Here is a 25,763-nt window from a genome sequence, read left to right as displayed (position 1 = left end):
AGCACCCAATCTCTTTTCTCCTCTCCAAAATAGCAGATTTTGGTATAGCCCATACTAGCTGATGCCACCCAGTTTCTCCAAACCTGTGAATGGTCACAGACTGTACTAGCCCTTAGTGATACTGTTACACTCCCCAGCAGCAATGGAGAGACACATAAACAAATGGGTTAAGTTTAACACAATATTTGATTCCTTGACTTTTAGTTGGAGGCTGTATCCAGATGACCGTGGTCCCTATAGAATTTCAAACCTGTCAGGGGAACATAAGATTTGCTCAAGCTTCGAATGTGGCAACAGTCGCCTTTAATTCCTTCACCCAGGAATTTTCAGTAAATGTTGTCCAGCATTACTAAGTGACCTTCTGCCACACGAATTGTTCAAAGCCCTCGAGGTTTTACAAGCGACCTTCCTTCATGCAAGATATTCAAAGCCCTCTTTAGGGTCAACGAGTGACCTTCTGTCACACATCATGTGACTCCTGTCACATAACTTCCTTCCCTTGAAAGAGTACAGGAGAGTCACTGGACAGTCCCACACACACTGTGAGTATCAGAGTTCCCCAAAATGCTTTCAACACAAAAGTGCTGGCACCCATGGACAAAGTAGCTAAGTCTTCCATCTTCCACTGAAACTACTGGTTGAGCCCACTGACATACAGCTCCAGACAGCAGTGCTCGCACCTGTGAACAAAACAACTCAGCGTGTGGCTCGCTGAAGCTGCTGGGTGAGCAGGCACAATCTGATCGACAGTCTGACATACTGTCTGCAGTCCAATCCACCAACTAACCTCCTCAAAACCAACGCGCTGGGTTTTTTGAACTGCCCAGCACATGCCTCCCGCCCTTGGAGGAGAGGTTAACAGCTGCAGGCTCACTTTCCTGCGAGCCCACGGACTTCCTGTGCATGGTTCCTGTGCTTTTACCACTGTCAAAGTCCCCAACGCTACTACAGCTCCTAGCAGCTGATACGTTCCTACAGTAGGTTCTGTCCTGTCCTCAGTCAAAAATAAATTTGACTAAGGTCCATAGCAATGCTCACAATAAATTAAACAGGAGCTTGTAATACTTCACTCAATAGAGAAATTTTTGATCAGTAAAAAAAACATAGAATTCAAAAAGGAGAAAAATCAATCACAATGAAAACAAAATAATTAACCCCAAAATAGACAGCTGTTCAATCAGTGGGAAACTTGATTTTGTTTGTTGTTTGAAAGTATTTTGATATTGGGTGACATATTGTAGTTGTTGATCTCAATAGCAAGACATCATCTAAACAGGCATTCGTCATGTTTGTTCTCAAGAGGTTCTTGGTGTACTTCATTTTTGAGAACAGTTGGTCACACGTTTGTACTGCCAAACAGACTCGAATTTGACGTGACGTGAATTTGACAGAACCTGAATTTGACTTGACACAATGTGAATTTCAAGTGACGTGAATATGACGCAACGTGACGTGACTCTGATGCGAAGCAACATCGATGTGGTGGAACTCTGACTTGACACGAGTCGAACATGACATGACTGACTCAACACAAGTCTGATGCAACATGACTGATTTGACACTATTCAAATTTGGTATGACGTGATGAGACATGTAGTTGACATCACGTGATGTGAATTTGAATCAACACAACATGTATTTAATGGAATTTGACTTTTTTGAACAACTTGCATCAGCAGGCGGGGTGCACATGGTACTTTTGCAATTGGTTTCAGGCCAGATGCATTTTGATCAAGGGCTGTATCTGGCCCGCAGGACGGAACTTGCCCTCACCTGCTATATATTTACAGTCAGGTAGCCCTGCTATCTTTTTGAATGATGGGAAACCAGAGCATCCAGAGAAACCCCATGAAGACACAGGGAAAACGTATAAACTCCTTGCAGTGTGGGATTCGAACCCTCATCGCTGGTGCTGTAATAGTGTATGCTAAACACTGCTCTTAGCATGCCATCCTGATGGTAGAGGTGTTTTTGAACCTGGTGGTGCAAGTCTTTGACACCTCTACCTCTTTCCTGATGGTAGCAGTGAGAATAGAATGTGTGCTGGATGGTTGTGGATCCTTGATGACTGCTGTTGCTCTCCGACGGCAATGTTCTATATAAATGTTGTGGAAGGTGGGGAGGGTTTTACTTGTGATGTGTTGAGCTGTGTCCACTACTTTTTGTGGGCTTTCTGCTCAGAGTATTAATGTCCCCATGTCAGACCATGATGCTGCTGGTCTGCATACTTTACACCACACATCTGTAGAAATTTGGCAGGGTTTCCAATGTCATACCAAATCTCTGCAAACTCCCGAGGAAATAGGGACACTGATGTGGTTTCTTCAAGGTGCTATTGGCATGATGGATCCAGGAAACATTCTCTGAGATAGTGACTCCTGATAACATAAATTTGCTCAACCTTGCAACCTCAGATCCCCCAATGACCAATGGATCATCCACCTCTGGTTTTCCCTTCCTGAAGTCAACAATCTGGTTTTGGTGACATTTAATGAGATGTTGTTGTTAGTGCACCATTCAGCCAAGGTTTCCATCTCCCTCCTCTATGCAGACTCATTGCCCCTTCTTACACAACCTACTACTGTTATATTGTCAGCAGATTTGTAGACAGTGTCATTGTCATATTCAATTTAGCCATTTTAGTTTTTGTTACCAATTTAGTTGATTTATCCAATATATGACCCAAACAACAATTAAAATGTAAAAAATCTTCATCATCTTCATTGGTGCATAAATACACGAGTGTCCACATTTCAGAATAAATTTCACAATGAACGAGGATACATCTTCCCACACAATCTATTATAACATTTTGAATTCTTTGTAACAACTTAAATTTAGATTAAAAGAATATCAAGAAATATTTGGCTATAAAATCATTTGGGGAAAAAGTGCAATTATGCCCTTTGTAAATGAGGATTAAGCAAAATTAAGAGAGCAGCTCCATAATTGTATGATTTTAGATGGCCAGATACCGGGTATAAAATATTTAGGTATTTGAGTGGAACTGGATTTTAAAAATACTTATTTAATTTATTTTCATTATTAAAAAGAATGAGAGAAGATTTGGAAAGATGGAATTCATTACCGATTACTTTAATAGGTAGGGTAAATTGTGATAGAATTAATGTTTCTCCAAGAATAAATATATATATCTTTTTATAATCGATTCCTATTTACAATTCCTCAAAAAAATTAAAGAATTAAATGCTTGTGTTAGGAAATTTTAACAGAAAGGAAAAATGGCAAAGGGTTCTTTGGATAAATTAATGCAGAATTATGATTTAGGAGGTTTGCAGCTCCATAATTGTATGAATTTAAGAGATGGTGCCCATATTTACAGAGCATGGGGGTGAGTACTTAAATGAAGCTCTTGATCAGGCTGCGTAGACAGGGAATAATACAGGGCAAAACAAGTAGGAGGAATAAAATACCTCCGATGACCCACAATAAGGTACGCCACCAGGTTCCTCCAAACCATTTGTCCATCCAATTTAATTTTGCAAAAGGATGCCAGAGGGGACGTTAGAGAGAGACCAAGTTTCTCTTGATCTCGTTCGGTTAGTTGTCCAAATTCGGGAAATCATGGTCAATGAATTGAGGGACTCCCCCCACCAAGGCCATTGCTCTGACATCCGTGGACCCCCACAGACCCAACAATTGGTTACATTAAAAGTTCCTGCAATTCTAGTTGCAAGATCAACAAAAAGGTTATCTCCCCCAACTGCGTGACCGAAACTTTCATGGTTATTTGGATGGACTCGAACTAAGTCCGGCTGTCTTAAAGGGGCAGGCACTTTTGAGTGTGGAGTGGAATTTCTTATTGGAACAGTACGCTGGTGTATGCAAAACCAGAGTCCATCAGGGCATGGTGGGCCTGAGTCACCCTTCCAACCGTTAAGAGGGAAAGGAGTGGTATTAGGAATCTGTATATAATGACCCATATTATTTCCTTCTTTTTCCACACAAGGGGTATATGGATGTTGGGTGGTATTTTCTGCCCAACATTTCTCAGGGACTGAGGTATGGGAAATAAAATTACCCTCCTTTCTTCCCCAAATGCGGTCCTGAAACAGGACCACTGTGTCTCTGCATTTCTTACATTTCACACCTGATAAAGATATAGGCAAACTAAGAAAAATCAAAGAACATAACAATAACATTGTGAATCAAGTATTTCTGCGAAAAAGCAAGGTAAGAGGTTTTTCTCCAGGAACACAAGTCCAATCTGAGTTCGTATCAGGGTCCTGAGGCGCCTCTACAGGTCCCTTAAATCTGGATGCGTGTGTCCACCCCTTCTCTCTTGTTCGTGCTGCAGCCTCTGTAGTTAAGAGAACTTGGTATGGACCTTCCCACTGGGGCTGGAGTTTTTCAGTTTTCCAGGTCTTGATGAGAATCCAGTCTCCTGGTTCCACTTTGTGTAAAGAAAAGTCTAGAGGCGGTGTTTGTGCCAATAGTCCTCTCTTTTGTAAATCTGTAAGAGAGCGTGACAGTGCCTGTAAATAGTTCCTAACAAATATATCCCCTTCACCCAAGGTGGGACACCCCTCAATTGTACTCCAGAAGGGAAGTCCAAACATCATTTCATAAGGGGACAACCCTACATCTTTTCGTGGGGCAGTACGAATTCTCAATAAAGCCAGGGGCAGACACTTTATCCAAGGCATTTTAGTTTCCACCATTAATTTTGTCAATTGCATTTTTAGGGTTCCATTCATACGTTCAACCCTCCCTGAGCTTTGTGGATGCCAAGGGGTATGCAATTTCCAAGAGACCTGTAATGCATTACAAATCAATTGCTGGATTTTTGAACAAAAATGTGGACCCCTGTCTGAGTCTATAGAATCCATTATACCATATCTGGGGATTATCTGCTCTAGGAGGAGGCGAGCTACTGTAGAGGCTGTAGCATTCACTGTTGGGAAGGCTTCCACCCATCGGGTAAAGTGATCTATTACCACCAACAGATACTTCCATCTTTGGACTTGAGGTAACTCTGTGAAGTCAATCTGGATACTTTGAAAAGGGCGTATGGCTAATGGTTGACCTCCCATGGTCCCTGTCCTCATTATCTTCTTATTAATTTTTGTGCATAGGTGACAGTTCTGCACCTCCTGTTGGGCCAAGGTGTAGATTCCCTTAGACACATATTCTCGAAGCACTGTGTCACATAAGGCTTGGGTACCCCAGTGGCTCTGATGATGCAGGTGTTTTAAAATATTGCGAGTTGTTTCTTTATTTAGAACCATTCTTCCATCTGGTGTCTTCCATGTTCCATCAGGCAGCTGGCTTGCGCCCAGCTGAGCCATGTCCTTTTCTTCCTTAGCAGTGAAAATGGGAGCCTTCTTTATGCCTTGTCTTATTGGGATTAAGGTCAGCAAACGGACATCTTGTTGCATGGCTGCCCTTTTGGCTTCTTCATCAGCCAATCTGTTTCCAATTGCTGTCGGGGTATCTCCCCTCTGATGGCCTGGTATGTAGACCACTGCTATTTCCTGGGGTAATGTCAAAGCTTCTAAAGTCAGAATAATCATCTGTTCGTGTGCCAATTCCTTTCCTCTTGATGTAATTAGACCACGCTCCTTCCAGATCTTACCAAAGGTATGCACTACCCCGTATGCATATTTGGAATCAGTGTAAATTGTTCCAGTTTTCTCTGCCAGTATTCTGAGGGCTCTCTGCAAGGCATATAGTTCACAGGACTGTGCTGACCAGCTTCCGGGTAGTCTCGTGGATTCTACTACTTTCCAAGTATTTCCTTCTATTATAGCATACCCACTTCTTCTCATTCCGTCAACACATCTGGCGGAGCCGTCAATGTAGAATTCATATCCTTCTCCCAGAGGAGTATCGCAAAGGTCTTCTCGGGTCTTGGTCTGAAGATCCGTCAACTCGACACAGTCATGCTCCACCTCTCTCTCTGTTTTACTGCCGTATAAAAACTGAGCTGGGTTGCAGCTATTAATCTTTGCAAACTGTAGATCTTCTCCGACCATTAAAATGGTTTCATACTTTAATATGCGAGAATCAGTCAGCCATCGATGGGCAGTTTGTGTTAATAAAACACTCACAGAATGGGAGGTGTACACAGTCATCTTTCCTCCAAAAGTAAGTTTACGTGCTTCCTCTACCAACAGAGCAGCAGCCGCTACTCCCTGGATACACGTCGGCCATCTGCGAGACACTGGGTCCATCATTTTGGAAAGGAAAGCCACTGGGTGTCGCTGACCGCCTTTTTCCTGTGTTAAAACTCCCACAGCTGTTCCTTGGTTATGAGTGACAAATAGCTGGAAGGGCTGTTTTAAAGAGGGCAGAGTGAGTACCGGGGCTCGTGTCAGGCGATGCTTCAAGTCCTCAAACCATCCCTCCTCCTCCTGGGTCCATTTCAATGGATATTCATTTTCATTTGTCAGCTTTTCATACATAAACTTCACCAACGCTGAGTAGTCCTCTATCCATAACCTACAGTAACCTAAGAGTCCCAGGAATTGTCTCATTTCCTTCTTATTACGGGGTAACGGCATTCTAGTGATTCCCGCAATCCGTTCAGGGGTAATCCGTTTCTGTCCTTTACTTATCTGGTGTCCCAGATATACCACAGTTCTCTCAACGAACTGTAACTTGTTCCTGGACACCCGTAGACCCTTTTTCCCCAGATAATTCAAGAGTCTAATTGTATCTCCCCTCATTTCTTGTTCCTTGGGTCCTGATAATAGTAAATCGTCCACATACTGCATTAGTTGGGAATCATCAGATTGTGGATAGTCCGCCAGGATTTGTTCTAGCATTTGTCCAAACAGGTTCGGAGATTCAGTGAACCCTTGGGGCAATACAGTCCACCAAAGCTGTCTCCGTCTACCTGTCCATGGATTTTCCCATTCAAACGCAAACATATCTCTACTTTCCTCTTCTAATGGACACGTCCAGAAGGCATCCTTCAAGTCGATAACACTAAACCACTCATGGTCTGGGGGAATCCGACTCATAATAGTATAGGGATTAGGCACCATTGGGTGGCGGGTCTGAACAATAGCATTCAAACTTCTTAGATCCTGAACTAGGCGATAGGATCCATCTGAATTTTTCACTGGGAGTATAGGGGTGTTATAAGGTGACATGCATTCTTCTAATAGTCCGTCTCGTATTAGAGTCTCAATTACCGGCTGTAGCCCTTTTCTCCCTTCCAAAGAAATAGGATACTGACGTTTCCTTACCGGCTGATGACCTGGTATTAATGTGACATGTAAAGGTGGGATGTCCAAACCTCCTCGATTTCCCTCCTTATACCAGACTCTCTCGTCAATCTGCCGTTCATCCTCTTCCTTTAGAGCACAGAGGTGGACTCGCACTTCTCCGTCCACAGGGAGAGCCTGTAAGTCCCTTCCTAGGAGGTTAAATTCAGCCGAAGGTAACAACAAGAGGTCTTGTACCCCTTCTCTTTCTTCCAGTTTCACTGTTACTTGGGGAATTATTGATACCATTCTGGGAGCCCCTTCTATCCCAGAAATTTTCAAATTACTTTTTACAGGTTCAGTCCCGATTGGCACAGTTATTACACTACTTCGTTCCGCTCCTGTGTCCACCATAAACACCACCTCTTCTCCCTTGGGACCAATTTTTAGTTTTACCAGGGGTTCCCTCTTATACTTGGTCCCCAACATTTGGAACCCCTGACCCCCCTAATCTTCTTCCATAAGTTCGAGGGCACGCAATTCCCTCTTGTATCGGGGGCATTCCCTCTTAAAGTGTCCTTCCTCATTGCAGTAATAGCACTTAACGAACCTCCGGGGTCTTCCCTCTCTTGGATATCTTGGATTGTTTAGAGGAAGGTTTTGTTTTCTTTCCCCTCTGGATTCGGCATTCATCTGTCAGATAGTCTGTACCATAACCTTTGTCGCCCTCTTTTGATCTTCTTCTTCTCTCTGCACATATACTTTTTGCGCCTTTTTTAACAGGTCGCTTAGGGGTTTTTCGCTCCAGTCCTCCTCCTTTTCTAGTTTCTTTCTAATGTCCTGCCATGATTTGGAAACAAATTCAATTCGAATAAGCTGTTCACCCATTGGTGTACTAGGGTCCACGCCCGCATACTGTTGGACATTCTTTCTCACCCTCTCCAAGAAATCAGTAGGGGACTCATCTTTCCCCTGGTGGTTCCCAAATGCCTTGGTGAAATTGTGACCCTTTGGCACAGCCTCCCGTATCCCTTTAATTGTCCACTCTCTATATTGTCTCATACTTGCCAATCCCTCGGGTGTTCGTTTGTCCCACCTGGGTTCATTTAAGTGATATTTTTGTTCATGGGGTCTGGGGTCCCCAGGTTGTTCATATTCCCAGATGAGGAGGGCAGCCCGTCGAATCATCTGCCTCTCCTGGGGTGAGAATAATGTTCCCATTATTGCCTGCATCTCTTCCCACATATATGTGTTTGGTCCCAGGAATTGGTCGAGCTGTTCGGCCAGTCCTATAGGATCTTCCAATAACTTTTTCATTTCTTTCTTAAATCCCCGCACCTCTGTGCTAGTTAGGGGAACATTCACATATCCCGTTCCCCCTCCCGGTCCTCCCATAGGAACTTCCCTCAGGGGATTTAGGCTTATTGAAAACTTTGATGGTTCTGGACCAGTCTGGGATCTTGTCCAGGGTCGGTTTACCGGTGGAAGCTTAGGGTCCGACTCCCTTAATTCATCCTTTTTTTCCCGGCCCCTTTCGGGGCAATCAGATTCATCACCTTTCCCCTCCGGTAATGAGCTTTCCTCGGGCGCAGTAGGCACCGGGGGAATATAAGGAGGGGGAAGGTTGTCCAGAGGTTCCCACTTCTTTTCTCCCGCTACCCTCAATTTAAAACATTTTGTTAAGGATCCTGGCCAGGGAACCCAACAAAATGCATATGCTGACTCTTCTTGATTCACCTTTGGTCTCGAATTTACATATATGTTTAATGCTTGTCTAACCCAATCCTCATCAGATCCAAATTTCGGCCACCAGACCGAGGAACCTTTAATAGGTTGTTTCGACCAAAGGAGACAATATTGAACCATCTTTTTCTTGTTTTTGTCTCGATATCTTTTACTATCCCAGTTTTCAAACATTCTCCCCAAAGGGCTGTCAAGGGGAACTCCCAGGAATTGTCCTGAATTTTCAGATGAGCCCTTAGATTTTGATCCTCCCATTTTCCCACCTAGATCCATTTATCGTTGCTGAGGACCCTCTCGTTCTGGACCCTACTCCCTTCTTCTCAGACGCCTCGTCGGAGGTACTGTCCCTCCTTCGGTTACCGCTGAGGTTTCCCTGGGGTCGACCCCTCTCTTCTCGGCACTTCGTCAGAGGTGCTGTCCCTCCTTCGGTTACCGCCGAGGTTTCCCTGGGGTCTGTCCTAGAGTCCCACGACAGGGTCCTCACGCTACGACAAAAGCTCTATACCTGATCTATTACGTTAGGTTTTTTTTATCCAAACAGGTGTATCCCGTTACACCTGTTACCCAATCCCCACACCACAATCGTAAGTCGTCACTTACCGGTGTCTTCTCGGGGATTGAACCGTCACCCTTCTCCTCTCCGTCTTGTCGTGTCACCTTGTCCGGATACCACTCGCTCAAGCCGCCCGAAGCGACGAGCAAGGGACTAGGAGCCGCTGAACTCAGCGGGGTGCACCACCTCCGATGTCCCTCTTCTCGCCTCCCCTCACGGCCGGAGTGTAGATCCCGGACGAGCCCCCATTTGTCAGAAATAAAACTTCTCACACATGAGTCTCTTTAAAACTGATGACACGACAAGCTTTATTTACAAGTCTGCAGAGTTGGACTCAACTGGCTTCTCACCAGTTAAGCCCCGATACATACAGTGCATTGATTTTTATACCCTTGTTGTTTGCCCTTCCCCTTCTTATTAATACTGTTTTAATTGGTTAGTATTGCAAAAGCATTCTAAGTACAACTGCATTTTTAATTATCACGTTCGTTACGTACGCTGTGAACTCTACATACACTAAATTCTGTTTCTCACCCTTCTTATCAATCTTTTGTCTCCTGCATGTCTCTCACTATGACCATGAAAAGATATGTTTAAAAAAACATATCCAGCTGAACTTTTTGTCCTTGGCTGCTAGTAAGCTCCCTGTCCGTTCTGGCTTCCCTTTTTATGATTAATCATCACATTTTAACTTAAGCCATTTTAACCTAAATTCTCTATCTCTAACATTCCATTTCTCCTTAAAGACTCAGTATATAAAAAGAAACTTTAAAGTAAATGCTCTCCTGTTGAGGGTCTTGTCCCCTTTTTTCTTTTGGTAGGTGGATAGAGAGGTCTTGTCCCCTTTTTTCTTTTGGTAGGTGTATGGAGGTGGGGGGGGGGGGTATTTTTCTTTCATTTTTACATATAAGCCACATGTATTTTTATTTGATTTGTATTAATTATGTGAATTTTTTGTGATTTTAAATTTCTAAATAATATTTATTTTAAAAATAAAATAATTTTAAAAATATCTTTTGCATGGGTGCCTACCAATATTTTTGAAGGGCTCAAAGTCAGAACGTCGGTTCTGTATTGAACTTCCTGCATCACAATATCGCTGGCTCTCCACTCAGCTCTGGATCACCTTGAAAACAGCAACTCTGTTGTTGCTGGTCATCGACTACAGCTCGGTCTTCCATTCCATTATTCCCTCAGTGCTGGTCAAGAAGCTCCAGACCCTTAGCCCCTGCAACCCCTTCTGCAACTGGATCCTTGACTTCCTTCATCTGAAGACCACAGTCTGTATGAATCGGAATTCATGTCTTCTCCCGGACTATCAGCACCCGCGCACTTCAAAGATGTGTTTGGCGCACTGCTCGACACACTACACACCCAATACTGTGTGGCCAGACACAATCATTGTGACATCTGCATCCACTCCTGTGTGGGCCGTTCACCAATTCAGCTTTATTATGGAGAGCACTGCTTTTCTCGAATTATGAGAAATAAGCTTCCATGGGATCTACATTTGCGCAACCAAAATCTGTTTGTTAGAGAACGTTATTAACAACATCTGTTATTCGTATTAGTTGAATAGTTGCACTCTCTGCCATCAGTGGCCTGAGGGGCCGCCTTGCGCTTGGCTAGTTCTTCAGCTCGACATCGTGGCTCTTTCTGCCATCTTTCGTGAACGACAACGATTCCATTTTACGAAATCGATTTGTAATCCAGAATTAAATCTATTTCCCAGAATGTCATAAACAAAAGAATCTAAAACGAGAACGGGAGCAAACGAGAACAAATACACAAATGCGATGATAAAAGAGCCGCAGGAATTTCTTTGCCGCTCAAAGCTGCCCTGCAGTTCACTGGCGGCAGTTCTGTGCACGGACTCAATGCTTCTTCTCACCCAATGTCCTCAATCCTTCCATATTGCACTGAGGTTGGGTGAGAGACCAACCAGAGGAGATGAGAGGGGAAAAGTTTAAGGGAACTTCTTCACACAGAGAGTGGCGAGTGAATGGAGCAAGTTGGTCGCAAGTTGGGTGCGGACTCAACACGTAACAAAAATGTGGACGAGCACATGAATGGGGGCACGGAAGTGGGACAAGTGAGAATAATTGTTCAGCTCAGCTGGGCAGAGGGGTTAGTTTCTGGTTCGATCCTTCTGGTCTGTTTCCCCCAGCATTTGCTGCTTCTAGCCTTCAGCGATGTTATCCAAATGATCCGCTCGTATTCTTTTCTGTTTGTTTTTTTTTAAATCTCACAAGGAATGCGCACATCAAATTTTCGGGGGGAACCGGGACTGCATCTTGCGCAGAGATGATTCTGGAATCAGATGGACGTTAAGGCGTCAGATCAATTGTTCTCCAGAACATACATTCGTTGTTTCATTGACATTAACCTCCGAAACTTGCCTCGTAAACATTAAAAAAAATTCGACATTTGATCGAGCAAACACTTCCAATTAACACGTGTTATCATTCCCCCCGCCCCCGGAGAGGTGTTTGGCGTATATATTGACTCAGAGCAAACCGTTGGCTGCGACAGTTCAGAACAGCCGTGAAGGATGCATGAACCCCCGTCTGGACTGATCTATGCAATAGGCTATCCGATATTTGCTGCCACTGGTGTCCCCGGTGAGTGTTGAAATCTTCGGTTGTGTAAATCCAAGTGAAACTTTTTCTTTGAAAAACAAACAAATGCAGACGCTGGAAATCATGCTTGATCCCATTTTCCTTCGCACTCTACCCTGCCTCCTGGCTTTCTTTGCCCTTTTATTATTTATTATTCATGTTTCTACCGCCTACCACTCTCTCCCGCCTCACCGCTCTTTTTCCCAACCGGCTCCACTTACCCGTTTCATCTATCACCAAGCGACCACCCTCCCCCCGTCATCCTGCCTGCCCTTCCTCGAAGTGGAGCTTGAAGTCGAAAAGTCGGCTATTCATTTCTCTGCACAGATGCGGCCTGACCCGTAGAGAACGTTCAGCATCTCCAGTTTCCAAATAAGCTTTGTGTTCCTTTCATTTCATCTGCAATAAGACGACAAAATTGTTCTGTTCTTGGGTCATAACCACTTCTCTGAAAGGAAAGGGGCGGCATTCTCTTCCGTATTCATTCTGGTATCGACAACCAGTGTGCGTGACTGTTCAGTGATAATTGCATCTTCCTGAACTTGGTCGAAAAAAAAGCAGATTGTCGTAAATAGAATGCTGAAATCTGAGATCAAAGAGAAAATTCCATTGAATGTCGATGGAAACGGTTGGAATTTAAAGCGAAATCTGCCAAAGATGCTGCTGTTTGCAGTTTACAGGTACCAGGGGTGGTCTGTCAATCCAGGCGTTTCCCAAATTGATCGGATTGGCACTTTGTTCAGGCAGATGGCTCCGAATCATGGGTCCTCTACCGGCATCACCTACGGCTCCTAGAACGCTTCCACCAGCGTTGTCTCCGCTCCATCCTCAACATTCATTGGAGTGACTTCATCTCCAACATCGAAGTACTCCAGATGGCAGAGGCCAACAGCATAGAATCCAGCTGCTGAAGATACAACTGCGCTGGGTAGGTCACATCTCCAGAATGGAGGACCATAGCCTTCCCAAGATCGTGTTATATGGCGAGCTCTCCACTGGCCACCGTGACAGAGGTGCACCAAAGAAGAGGTACAAGGACTGCCTAAAGAAATCTCTTGGTGCCTGCCACATTGACCACCGCCAGTGGGCTGATATCGCCTCAAACCTGCATCTTGGTGCCTCACAGTTTGGCGGGCAGCAACCTCCTAGACTAAGGAGAAAAAACAGCTGCAACCTTGTCTGCCTGTCCCGCATAGGACTTGTCAGCCACAAACTAGCCTGCAGCTGACTTGGACATTACCCCTCCATAAATCTTCTCCGCTAAGCCAAGCCAAAGAGAAATTTTATGGCGAGTGAGTCGAGATAAAACCAGTTATCCTATGGTGGAATGGCGGAGTAGGTTCGAGAGTGGTGAACAATGATTCCAGTTCCGAGTTCTCAGCTTCTATTTTCAATTCATTTTTCAAAATGTTTACATTTAGACATTCAGCACGGTAATAGATCCTTCTGGCCCACGCTGCTCAATTACATACAATTAACCTACACCTCCGTACAGAAGTGTGGGAGGAACCGTAAACCCAGGCAGACACGGGGAGAACGCACCTTACAGACAGCGCGGGATCCGAACCTGAGTCGATGGCGCTGTAACAACGTGGTTGTGAAAATATTATGCAATTTTCCCCAGTGACAGGGGGACACTCACTGTAATTCAGAAGAAATTCAACTGCAAATTCAGAGCATTCAGCCAGAGAAATGGTATCCGAAAGGGAGAGAAACGAGTCAAGGGTGAGCGACCATTTTCCAGAACTATAGAAGGCCCGAAATCTAGTATGGACACTATTAGAGGCAGGTTTCACCATTATTCTGTTTTTGAGGTTACTGGTGTTTTCTGGTGCCCGAAGTCTATCCTAACTTTAATCGAATGTGGTAAATTGTATTATAACTGGTAGAAGCTCCTGTAAAACATAGATGATTGTTTTACTAATGTAAATAAAGGGTCATCGGCTACAGGCTGGAAGGTGGAGCTGAGTTTTACCTTGTGGAATGGCCCAGAGGGTTTGATCCGCGATCCAACTGATTATATCGTGCTGCGAGTGTACGTTTTCTTCCTCTATCAACATCTCACAATAATGATGTTCCAATTTTCAACCCCCTTCAGTTAATATCGTGGCCATTGCGATCTTGTCCCGGGGTAAATGCGGACTCTCCAAATGCATCACCTGTTACCTGGTGGCCATGGCAGCGGCGGACCTGTTGGTGGTCATCGTTGGCGTTATACTTAATCGGATTATTGGCATCTTCCTCCCAGGAAACTCTGTCGCTCACTCAAGTATGTCGAGTTAAAACAGCGGTCGCCAATGCCATCACGGACTCTTCTGTCTGGCTGACGGTCGCGTTCACCTTTGATCGCTTTGTAGCCATTTGTTGCCAAAAGATGAAGGAAAGATATTGTTCCAAGAAATCAGCCGCTGCCATTGTCGGCACGGTGTTAACCGTGAGCTATTTGAAGAATATCCCCTGGTATTTTGTGTATGAACCTCTGTATACCACAGGTCAAATAGCGTGGTATTGTCGCATCAGCAGTGTCTTTTACTCCTCGCCCTATTGGCGAGCCTTTTCCTACTTCAGTAGCGCAGCAACACCGTTGCTGCCGTTTGTTGTCATTGTGCTGCTCAACGCCCTCACTGTGAGGTACATTGTTGTAGTCAGTCGAGTTCGTCGAGCACTGAGAGGCATCAGTGGTCCTGAAAACAATCCTGACCCGGAGATGGCAAACAGGAGAAAATCCATCATTCTGCTCTTCAGTATATCTGGCAACTTTATCCTGTTGTGGCTCACGTACATTATTCATTACCTGCATTATCGTATTTCCACGACTTACACGTACTCGGGTTACAATGACCCGATTTACATCCTGCAGGAAACCGGCTATATGCTGATGCTTCTCAGCTGCTGCACCAATACCTTTATTTACGTGGTGACGCAGAAGAAATTCAGGGAGGAGTTAGTGACCTATCTGAAATACCCCGCCAACCGCATTTTTAAAGCTTTAAGATAAACAGTGCAATTATCAAACTGATCGTAGATGAAATCTAGTTGCGGCTACAAAGCATTCGGAATAGGAGTCCAAATGGTCTCAGTATCCTGTTCGGTGGTGGCAGAGTAAAAGCTCATATTTCCATGTGGCACATTTAGCCCAAATCCCTTCCATCCTTCTCCCCCTATTGTCCAACCTTTTCTGTCCACCACCCGTGACGAGCCGTGCGATTTTTAGAATGCATTTTGATGAACTCCACACTTTCTCACTACAATATAAAATTCTGCAGGTCCTACTCATCGGCAAAGCAATTCCCAATTCGTCATCGTGTTTCTGTTTGAGAGGAATCCTTTCGCTACCCGCGGACAGGATACATTTTCTTCCATGTGTGAATCATTTACCAAATTGTATTATCTTTGGACCACTTAAAAACTAAGATAAGATTTGATAGGATTGTATAAAATTAGGAGAGTCACAGATGGGATAAATTTTCTCAACCATTTTTCCTGGGGTACAAAATGTGAACTACCAGAACGCATGTTTCCTGTGAGAGGTATCCCTGACAAGGTGTTGACATAATTAACACTGATTAAACCAATTTGCTTTTCGCTTCGAACCATAGAACATTAAATATTCAAAAAAAAGAACCATAGAACATTGCAGCCCCTCTAGACTGTGCTGAACAACCCAGTCCATCGACCTTCATCCCCCCTCCCATCCATAATTTGCCCAAATTTTTGTTCAGTTTGAAAACTGAGTCGAATTCACCACTGATTTGTAAGGAACAAGCTCAACGCGTCCCAGAAACAACGAATCTTGTCACAAGTCGATTGCAAGGGAACTTCGCCACTGGGTATTATAATCATTCACATTCTCACAGAGTACATAGAGCAATCGCATCCGACACAATTAAACATGTGATAACCATTAACCGCGCTGGATATAGAGAAGACGCAACGCCCACACCACCCCGACATAGTGCGGGTACGGCACTAACATTAAATTAGAAAGAGAAGCAGGGCACGATATTGATTAGTCAGTGTTCACCCGCTACTGCATGCACCTTGATATACACCCACCACCGTCCTCTCTGGCTCCTGGAGAGGAACTCGGGTTCGTTTCTCGGTGAAGAGAGACGCAGCAGATCCACATGTTGCGCTTTATACCCCACTGCTGGCCAGTAGGGTCGCCCCAGGGGATTACCCCAGCCAGCGGTGGCCTGTATAATATTTTTTGTCAAGCCCAATTACAATGGGGGTGGTATAGATGTGGTGGCTTCCGATCAGGTTCCCGCTGGCGAGGCATTTAAATGGGCGGGAAATGCAGACACACGGGATTAGTTACATGGCCTGCAAAGGTCTCACGGCCCAAAGGGCCTGCGATTGTGCTGTATTTTTTTTGTGTCTAGGCTCTTAATCGCTGCTACTGCGTTCGTTCAAAGTTTCAGATACTAGAATGCATTTTGATTTACTCTTCATTGTCATTGTTGCTTTCATGAAACGTGATTGCAATTATCACATTTGCTTGCAATTTGTAATTTTAGACAATTTTTTTAATTAATGAATTAAAATAAATGTGCTGATGGAAAAAAAACATTTAATCACTGCTGGGAATTGTAAACGCCGCCCAAATAGTGCAACGGGGTTTACACCAATTTGGCAGGATTTGGGAATCAAATTGATAACGAATGCATGTAGAGGGAAGTGTAGTGAACAAGAAGAGAGAGAAAATTGCAGACATGAGGTAAAGAATTTGTCCTTGTCCCATGGAGACAAAATGAAAAAAGATTATTGTCACGTAATACTACATTTAGAATGAAACATGCATTATATGTTTAAAATTGTTCTCAGAAAGGTGACCCCAGCAAGAAACAAACTTGCAACCCTTGGTTTACAAGAGCAGTTCTCTTACCATTGAGCTATCATAACCTCTCTGAAGGTCTTGTATTTAAATACATGTGGTATAAGGAAAATGTAACATGATCTTGTCTCAAGTGGAAATTGACAGGTATGTCCCTGGGCATAATTGAGTTGCGGCTGAAAAAAAAATCAAAGTTTGGAGCTAAACATCCAAGGATGCCTGGTGTGTGGAAAGGACAGACAGCCAGTGGGTGGGGGGCTCTATTGATACAATAAAAATGAATCAAATCTTTGGAAAGATGTCAAATTCCTGTGGACAGAGTTAAGAAACTGCATTTAAAAAGGCCCTGATTGGGGTTATAACATACTTTGAAACAGTAGCCAAGAGTAAATTACAGTGGGAATTGAAAACACGTGCAAAAAGAGCAAGAGTACAATATTCACGAGTGATGTCAATGTACAGGATGATTGGGAACATTAGGTTGATGCTGCATCCCAAGGGAACGTTTTTTTAAAAAGCTCTGTAGACATCTTTATGCAGCTGCTTGTGGCTGAGCTGATTTTGAAAAAGGTAATTCTGCATTGGGTGTTGAGTAATGAGCAAATTTGACAAAGGTGTTTAAGGCAGTGACCAGAACATGATAGAATTCATCCTGTAGTTTGAAAGGGAGAACTTCAATCAGATAGATCAGTAAAGCAGTGGAATAAAGTTGAATACAAATGTTTGAGAGAGCTGTTGCCCAATGTTGATTGGAACCAAACACTTGCAGTGATGATGGTGGAACAACATTTTCTGGAGTTTCTGAGCTTAGTGCAGAAGGCCATACAATCAGATAACAATTATAGCACAGAAACAGGCCCACTCGGCCCTTGGAGTCCATGTCGAACACCTTCTCCCACCTAGTCCCAATGACCCGCACTCATCACATAACTTTCTATACCTCTCTCATCCTTAAATATTAAAATCAATTCCACATTTACCACTTTGGCTGGAAGCTCATTCCTCACTCCCACCATTCCCCCTCATGTTTCCCCTAAACTTCTCCCCCTTCAATCTCAATCCATGCCCTCTTGTTTGAATCTCCCCCAATCTCAATGGAAAAAGCCTGCATACATTTACTCTATGTCCCCCTCATAATTTTAAATACCTCTATCAAATCACCCCTCAACCTTCTAAGTTCCATGAGTGAAGTCCTAACCTGTTTAACTTTGCACTGTAACTCAAACTCTGAAACCCTGGCAACATTCTTGCAAACCTCCTCTACACTCACTCCATTTTGTTTACATCCTTCCAATAATTCGGCAACAAAAACTTCACCAATGCTCTATACAACTTCAACAGGATATTCTGACTCCTGTACTCAATAATCTGATTTATGAAGGCCAACATATCAAAAGCTTTCTTCACCACCCCATCTACATGTGTTTGCACTTTCAGGGAATTATGTATCAGTATTCCTAAATCCCTTTGTTCTACTGCACTCCTCAAATGTCAGCCATTTAATGTGTATGACCTTTGTTGATTATTTCTACCAAAATGTAGCACCTCACAGTATTCAACACCATCTGCAATATTTCAGTCTATTCTTCTAACTGGCCTATATCCCACTGCAAACTTTGAAGACCTTACTTGCTATTCACAACATCACCAATCTTAGTGTCATCTGCATACTTACTAATCCACACACTATCATCCAGATCATTAATATATATGACAAACAACAATGGACCCAGTACTGATCCCTGAGGCACTCCACTAGTCACCGGCCTCCAATTTGTCAACCATTTTCTGCCACTACTCTCTGGCATCTCCCATCCAACCATTGTTGAATCCATTTCACTATTTCAACATTGAACTTTCCTAAATAACCTCTTATGTGGATCCTTGTCAAAGGCCTTACTAAAGTCCATATAGACAACATCCTCAGCCTTCCCCTTGTCAACCTTCTTCGTAAGTAATCTAGTTGAAAAATTCCCTAAGATTTGTTAAACATGATCTACCACACCCAAAATTATGTTGACTACTTCTAATCATCCCCTCATAATCCAAATAACTGTATATTTCATCTCTAAGAACACTCTCCATTAATTTAGCCACCACCGATATTAGACTCCCAGGTCTATAATAAACCAATTTACTTTTAGAGACTTTTTAAAACAGTGGAACAACATGAGCCACCCTCCAGTCCTCCGGAACCTCCACCGTGACTAATGACATTTTAAATATTTCCGACAGAACCCCTGCTATTTCTACACTAACCTCACTCAAAGTCCTAGGGAATATCCACCTTGATTCATTTTAAAATAGCCAGAATTACCTCCTCATTAATCTGTATATTTTCTATGACCTCACTACTCATTTTCCTTACTTTCCTCAACTCAATATTCCTCTCCTTAGTGAATACTAAAGAAAATAAAACATTTAAAATTTCCACCATCTCTCCGACTCCTCACATAGCCGACCCCTCTGATCCTCAAGGAGCCTAATTTTATCCCTCACTTTTAATGTACCTGTAGAAATCCTTTGGATTTATTTTTACTTTGTCTGCCAAAGCAGCTTCATATATCCTTTTAGTCTTTCTAATTATTTACTTAAGATTTTTTTATACTTTATATATTCCTCAAGCACCTCATTTATTCCCTGCTGTCTGTACCTATTAAACACATCCCTCTTCCTCCAAACCAAATACCCAATATCCCTTGAAAACCAAGGCTGCCTATACTTTCTATCCTTTACTGTAATTCTCACAGGGACAAACTGACTCTATGTACTCTCATAATTTCCCCTTTGAATATCGTCCATGTATCTGTCCAAAAAAAAATTATCTCAATCCACACCTTCTAAATCCTTTCACACATCATCGAAATTAGCTTTGTTCCAATCAAGAATCTCAATCTTAGACCTGGCCCTATCCTTCTCCTTAATTAACCTAAAACTAATAGTGTTATGATCACTCGACCCAAAGTGGTCCCCAATACAAACCTCTGTCACCTGATCTATCTCGTTCCCTAATCGGAGATCCAATATAGCCCCCTCTCTAGTTGGTTCTTCTCTGTATTGATTTAGAAAACTTTTATGAACCCATTTGAGAAACTCCAACACATCCAGCCCTTTTACAGAATGGGGGTCTCAGTCAATGTGTGGAAAGTAAAAAATCTCCTACAATCACCACATTAAGTTTACTATATGTCCTTACAAATTTGCTCCTCTAATTCCCTCTGTCCATTAGGGGGTCTATAATATACCCCCCATTAGTGTTTTCTTTTTAATATTTTATGTTGATTTTGTGCTTAAACAAGTATCAAGAATTAATCATGACAGATACATAGAATAAAGTGAAAAAAGAATAATTGTTTTCAACTAACCCATCCCTCTTTTCCCCCAATTAAGTCCCCAAAATAGAAGGAAGGTAGAAAACAGAAGAGAAAGTGAAAAAACAAAAAAATCACGAAAAAAAAGAAGAGCTTCCAAAATCCATCACCTCACACTTTTCCGGATTAAACTCCATCTGCCACATTTCTTCCCAACTCTACATTCTCACTATATTTTCTTGTTGCTTTTGTCAACCTACATCTCCATCAACAACTCCTCCAACCTTCATGTCACCTGCAAATTTACTCACCCATCATCCAAGTCATCTATAAAAATCACAAAGATCAGGGGTCCCAGAACAGATCTTTGCGGCACTCCACTAGTCACTGATCTCTGGGTAGAATACTTTCCTTCCACTACTACTCTCTGCTTTCTTTCTGAAAGCCATTTTTATCCACACAGCCAAGGTTCCACTGATCCCATGCCTCATGACTTTCTGAATGAGTTTCTCATGGAGGACCTTGTCAAATACCTTGCTATGTAAACCACATCTACATCATTAATTTCCTTGGTAGGTCGTCTAAAAACTCAATTAGATTCATGAGGCACAACCTTCCCTTCACAAAGCCATGCTGACTATCCTTGAGTAGACTGGACTTCTCCAAATCCTCATAGATCCTATCCTTAAACATCCTCTTCACACAACTCACCAGTCTATAATTCTTAGGATTTTACCTATACCCAACATTTGCCATTCTCCAATCCCCACCACCTCCCCTGCAGCCAAAGAGGATTGAAAGATAATACCTCCAGCCCCAGCTATCTCTTCTCTCACTTCCCACACCAACCTGGGTTATATCAAGCCCAGCCACGGAAAACATATCAATCTTGATTTTTTTTAAGAAGATCCAACACTTCCATTTTCTTAATCACTGTATTGTTCAACACAGAGGCCTGTTATATTTCAATCTCACCCTGATTAAGGTCCTTTTCTCTTGTGAATAAAGAAGCAAAATATTCACTTAGGACCTCCCCAACCTTGTCTGCCTCCAGGCACATTTTCCTCCTTTATCCTTTGGTGGCCCCAACTTCATTCTCATCATCAATCTGTTCTTCACATACACATAGAACACCCTGGGATTCTCCTTAATCCTACATACCAATGCCTTCTCATGCCCCTTTCTTAAGCTCCTTCCTGGCCACCTTCTCATGAGCCCTTCCTGTTTCTTGCATCTTATTGTGACAGAATATGTTGTGTTTTATATTGTATATAGATATGTTTTTGGGAGATAAATTGTGCCAGGTTTTAATGTAAATCACTTACAAACACTTCAAAACAGATCTCATTTAAAATACTGGAGCCCTGCTCAAGCCAGGCAGGCCGGCTCCAAGTGCCTTTGAAAAAGCTTTGGGCAGTGCCCAAGAGACTTCACTAATGGATTGTTGTTTTGAAAAGTAACAGATGAAAGAACTCAGAGGATTAGGTTTGGAGCCATGTCTGTCTGAATGCAGATTGCTGTTCTAAGAGGGTCATGTGCTTTTGCAAGCAAAGAGAGTCAAACAGGTTTTTTTTCTCTGAGAGAGAGGGAACAGCTGGGACTAGAACAGGACAAGTTGGCCAGCATGTGGAAAAACCCCATTGTGAAGCCGAGTTGTGAGTGCTTAGTTCAGGCTGGTCAAAGCCCTCGTGGTTCATACAAGAGGAGAGGACTGGCTGCCTAATGTTTTACTTGAAATAAGGGAAACAAAAAGGAACTCTGTGATGACCTGAAACTTACACACATAGGTGCTTAGAATAAGAAGGTGGTTACATTTAGTAAGTTAAATGTATTAAGTTAGAGTTTGATCCTTGTGATAGTACAGATCTATCACCAATGTACATAGTGTATATAGTTACTGTATCTAGACTGTGCTTACAGCGATTGGCTGAGAGCTAAGCCACACCTATTGTTTGGGCCTTAAAGGGTTGTGTCCCTAGCCAGGTCGGATCATTCCGGACTGGTCGGCCACCTGTGAAGAGCTCCGGTCTTTTGCTAATAAAAGCCTTGGTTTGGATCAACAAGTCTTTGGTTCTTTCGACGAGCTCTACAATCCTGTTTTCATGTTTTAAGATAATGAAAAGAAACTTTTGTTTAAGTAACCATTAGTCTTGGTGAATTTCTATTGCTCCTGAGTTTTGAGGTCCTCTGGGCTCGTAACAGCAAATCTAATGTATGCTTCCTTTTCCTCTTGATTAATTGCCTCACCTGTTTCATCAGCCATGGTTCCCTTTTCCTACCATCTTTCCCTTGTCCCAGTGGGACAAACCTATCCTGAGCCCTGTGCAAGTGGTCCTTAAACTTACTCCACATTAGTTCTGTTCTTTCACTCTTAAACATCTGTTATGAATTTACTCTCATTAGTTCCTGCCTCATCCCTTCATATTTATCCCTTCCCCAGTTAAGCACCTTCCAAGTTTGATTGTTTTTATCCTTTTTCATAGCTTTGCTAAAGCTGAGGGAGTTGTGGTCACTCTCACCAAAATGCTCCCCTACTGAGAGGTCCGCCACCTGACCAGGTCCATTCCCCAGAACCAGATCCAGTGAGGCCTCTCCTCTCAGCAGCCAGTCCACATACTCCGTCAGAAATCATGCTTGAACACATCTGACAAATTCAGTCCCATCTATCCCTCTTGCAGTCAGGAGGTGCAGTATTAGGGAACTTGAAATCACCCTCAACTACAAACCTGTATTACACACACCATTTTACAATCTGGCTGCCTAGCTTCTTCTTGGTTTTCTGAGGACTATTTGGACTCCAAGCACAGTGAAAGCTCCCTTCTTATTTCTGACTGTCACCCACACCCATATCTTCAGCATCCTCCCTTTCTATAGCCGTGATAGTATCCCTGAGCAGTAATGCTGCTCCCCCCACCTTTTCTACCTCCCATCCTATTCCTTTTAAAACCCCTAAACCTTGGTGCCTGCATCAGCCAATTCTGCCCTTTCTCCAGCCAAGTTCAGTAACGGCCACTTTATGGTTGTTCCATGTACTGATCCATACTTTTAAGTTCATCCTCTTTATTCCTAATACAACTAGTGTTGAAATAGACACATTTCAACCCCTCTAACTGACTATATTTGTCCCCTGTCTGCCCTTTGTCACCAACTGAGAACATATAGCATCATGCTTTTGTCTTTATACCCTAATCTCTGCCCTCATAATCTGATCCCACCCCCTGCCAATCTAATTTACACCCTCCCCAACAGCTCAACCAAACTGAAGGGGCCTGTGACTGTGCTGTATGTCTAAATTAAAAATATATAATTTTTTTTTTCAAAACATTAATATTTAAATTCCCACTGAACTGATGTTGCAAACGATGAGTCCGGTCCTGGTGCCACACAAGTGCCAGTCAGCTCAACGTTGCCACATAGCTTTATCATTTGTATTAATTTGTTTCCAGATAAACACCTTTGACCAGAAATCCAACACAGAGCTTTCTGCAGAGACTGAGGGACAAGGATGTGTTCTCTGACAGGTCTACTAGCAGAATGCCTCATCACTAGCATTTGCCAAGACTTGGCCTGGCTGGCAATGAGAGGAACCCTCCCAATCAGATCCTTCCAGAACAGATGTCCTATTAACCACAACTCATCCTGTCCTCGAGACAAATGGGACAGGGAGGAGTCATTCGCCTATCAACTGTGCGGCTGTGAGATCCATACACAATACTGGTGAATTGCGGTCGAGGGAACTGTATGCCACAAACATAATTGTCAAATAGCCCATTTTAATACAGCGCATCTTCAGCGAGATGTTATTTCGAAGATAATTTGTCGCCTTAGCCATAGTCAGGGACACTAACTGTGGTTATTGATGCATTTTTCTTCAAATTAGATAAAACTAAGTTTGTAAAAGACAAAAGTTGCAATAAAGGTCTTGATGTAGTTTTCAGTGGGTTTATTCCATGATGTAATCCTATTTTCTGTAACAGCTTGTTTGTCTTCCTGTATAAATTTACATGATTGTTGAAGGACATTTCAGAGTTGGGAAGCAGAGAAGACTGCCACCTACTTGCCATGATCTATCATGTGAAATAAAGTCTGTGGACTGATACATGAGGTCTCCAATCAGTTGATTGAAAGACAGGTTTTTTGAAAGACAGGTCCTGGGAGAGAGGGAGAGGGCAAAAGAAATTAGAGGTCCCCTCATCCATCTGGTGGCCCATACTGAGCCGAGATGACAATGGGCTGAGGCAAGAAGCATCGAAGAAGTGAGAAGGGCAATGCCTGGAAGAAATTAAAGTGAGAATAAAAGTTGAAATCGGAGCCATTCTAGATTTGTTTCAGGGACCAACTGCGAGCCCTCTTGTAATATTGTTATATACTGTATATTGCATACAAAATTAAACTTCGATTACGGTCAAAGGAAATCAACCTTGTAAAGATACCAAAGATCAATTCCAATGTGAGTTATGGAGCCAGAACCAGAATCAAGGAACTGGAAACAAATTCCAAATGCCCTTTTATTCTGAAATTGTGGCCTTATCCTAGACTCCCCACCATGGGAAATAAGTACCCTGTCCAGGCCTTTCACCATTCAAAATGTCTCTATGAGGTTCTCCCTCATCCTTCTGTACTCCAAGGAGTGCAGTCCAAGAGCTGACAAATGTTACTCATATGCTGACCCTTTCATTCCTGGTATCATTCTAGTAAATCTTCTCTGAATCCTCTCCAATGCTAGCATATCCTTTTCAAATAAGGCATCCAAAACTGTACACAGTATCCAAGTGAGATCTCACCAGTGTCCTATGGAGTCTCAACATTACAGTCTTAGAGGAAAATCCTGTTTGACAACCCTACTACAATTTTTGAGGAGACATAAAACAGGGGAGAAGCAGTAGATGTACTTGGACTTTCAAAAGACCTTCGACAAGGTGCCACATATGAGGCTGCTTAACAAATGAGCTCATGAAATTACAGGAAGGATACTAGCATGGGTAGAGCATTGGTTAATAGGAAGGAAACAGGGAGTGGAAGTATTTGGGTTGTTTGCCTGTTACAAGTAATGTTCCACAGGGGTCAGTGTTGTGGCCACTTATTACGGAATAGGTTACTTTGCAGCTAAATTTGCAGAATAAGTTGTAGAGCTGCTGGTGTTTCGGATTCAGAAAGCTGCAGAGAGACTTGGATAGATTTGGAAAATGGTCAAAGAGATGGCAGATGAAATAGAATGCTGCGAAGTGTACAGTCATACACTTTGGTACAGAAAATAAACAGGCAGATTATTATTTAGATGGAGATAAAAGACAAAGATTTGAGGTGCAAATAGGCTTGCGAGTCCTCGTGCATGAGATCCAACAGGTTAACCTCCAGGTAGAGTCAGCAGTGAAGAAAATATTAATTGGATTTGATAAGAAGAAAGATGACGTTTAATTTTGGTTGTGTGAAAGGAGGCAGAGGGAAAAGGGAAGAGAGGTAGATAGGGAAAGAAAGAAAGAGAGAGAGAGAGAGAGAGAGAGCAGGGGGGACATGTGACATTTGGAA

General features: G+C 43.0%; 1 long non-coding RNA gene across 1 annotated transcript; it reads left to right on the top strand.

Annotated features, from left to right (window-relative positions):
* The first annotated feature begins 11,832 nt into the window (after positions 1-11,832).
* Positions 11,833-24,171, top strand: LOC138744566 (uncharacterized). Its single transcript, XR_011345628.1, has 2 exons — positions 11,833-12,089; positions 23,681-24,171. It is a non-coding gene; the product is annotated as an uncharacterized lncRNA (long non-coding RNA).
* Positions 24,172-25,763: the final 1,592 nt, after the last annotated feature.

The sequence above is a fragment of the Narcine bancroftii genome, chromosome 10 (genome assembly GCF_036971445.1).
Source record: "Narcine bancroftii isolate sNarBan1 chromosome 10, sNarBan1.hap1, whole genome shotgun sequence".
In the NCBI taxonomy this organism is placed as follows: Eukaryota; Metazoa; Chordata; class Chondrichthyes; order Torpediniformes; family Narcinidae; genus Narcine; species Narcine bancroftii.
The sequence above is the reverse complement of the archived record's forward strand: the minus strand, read 5'-3'. Positions and strand labels throughout refer to the sequence as shown.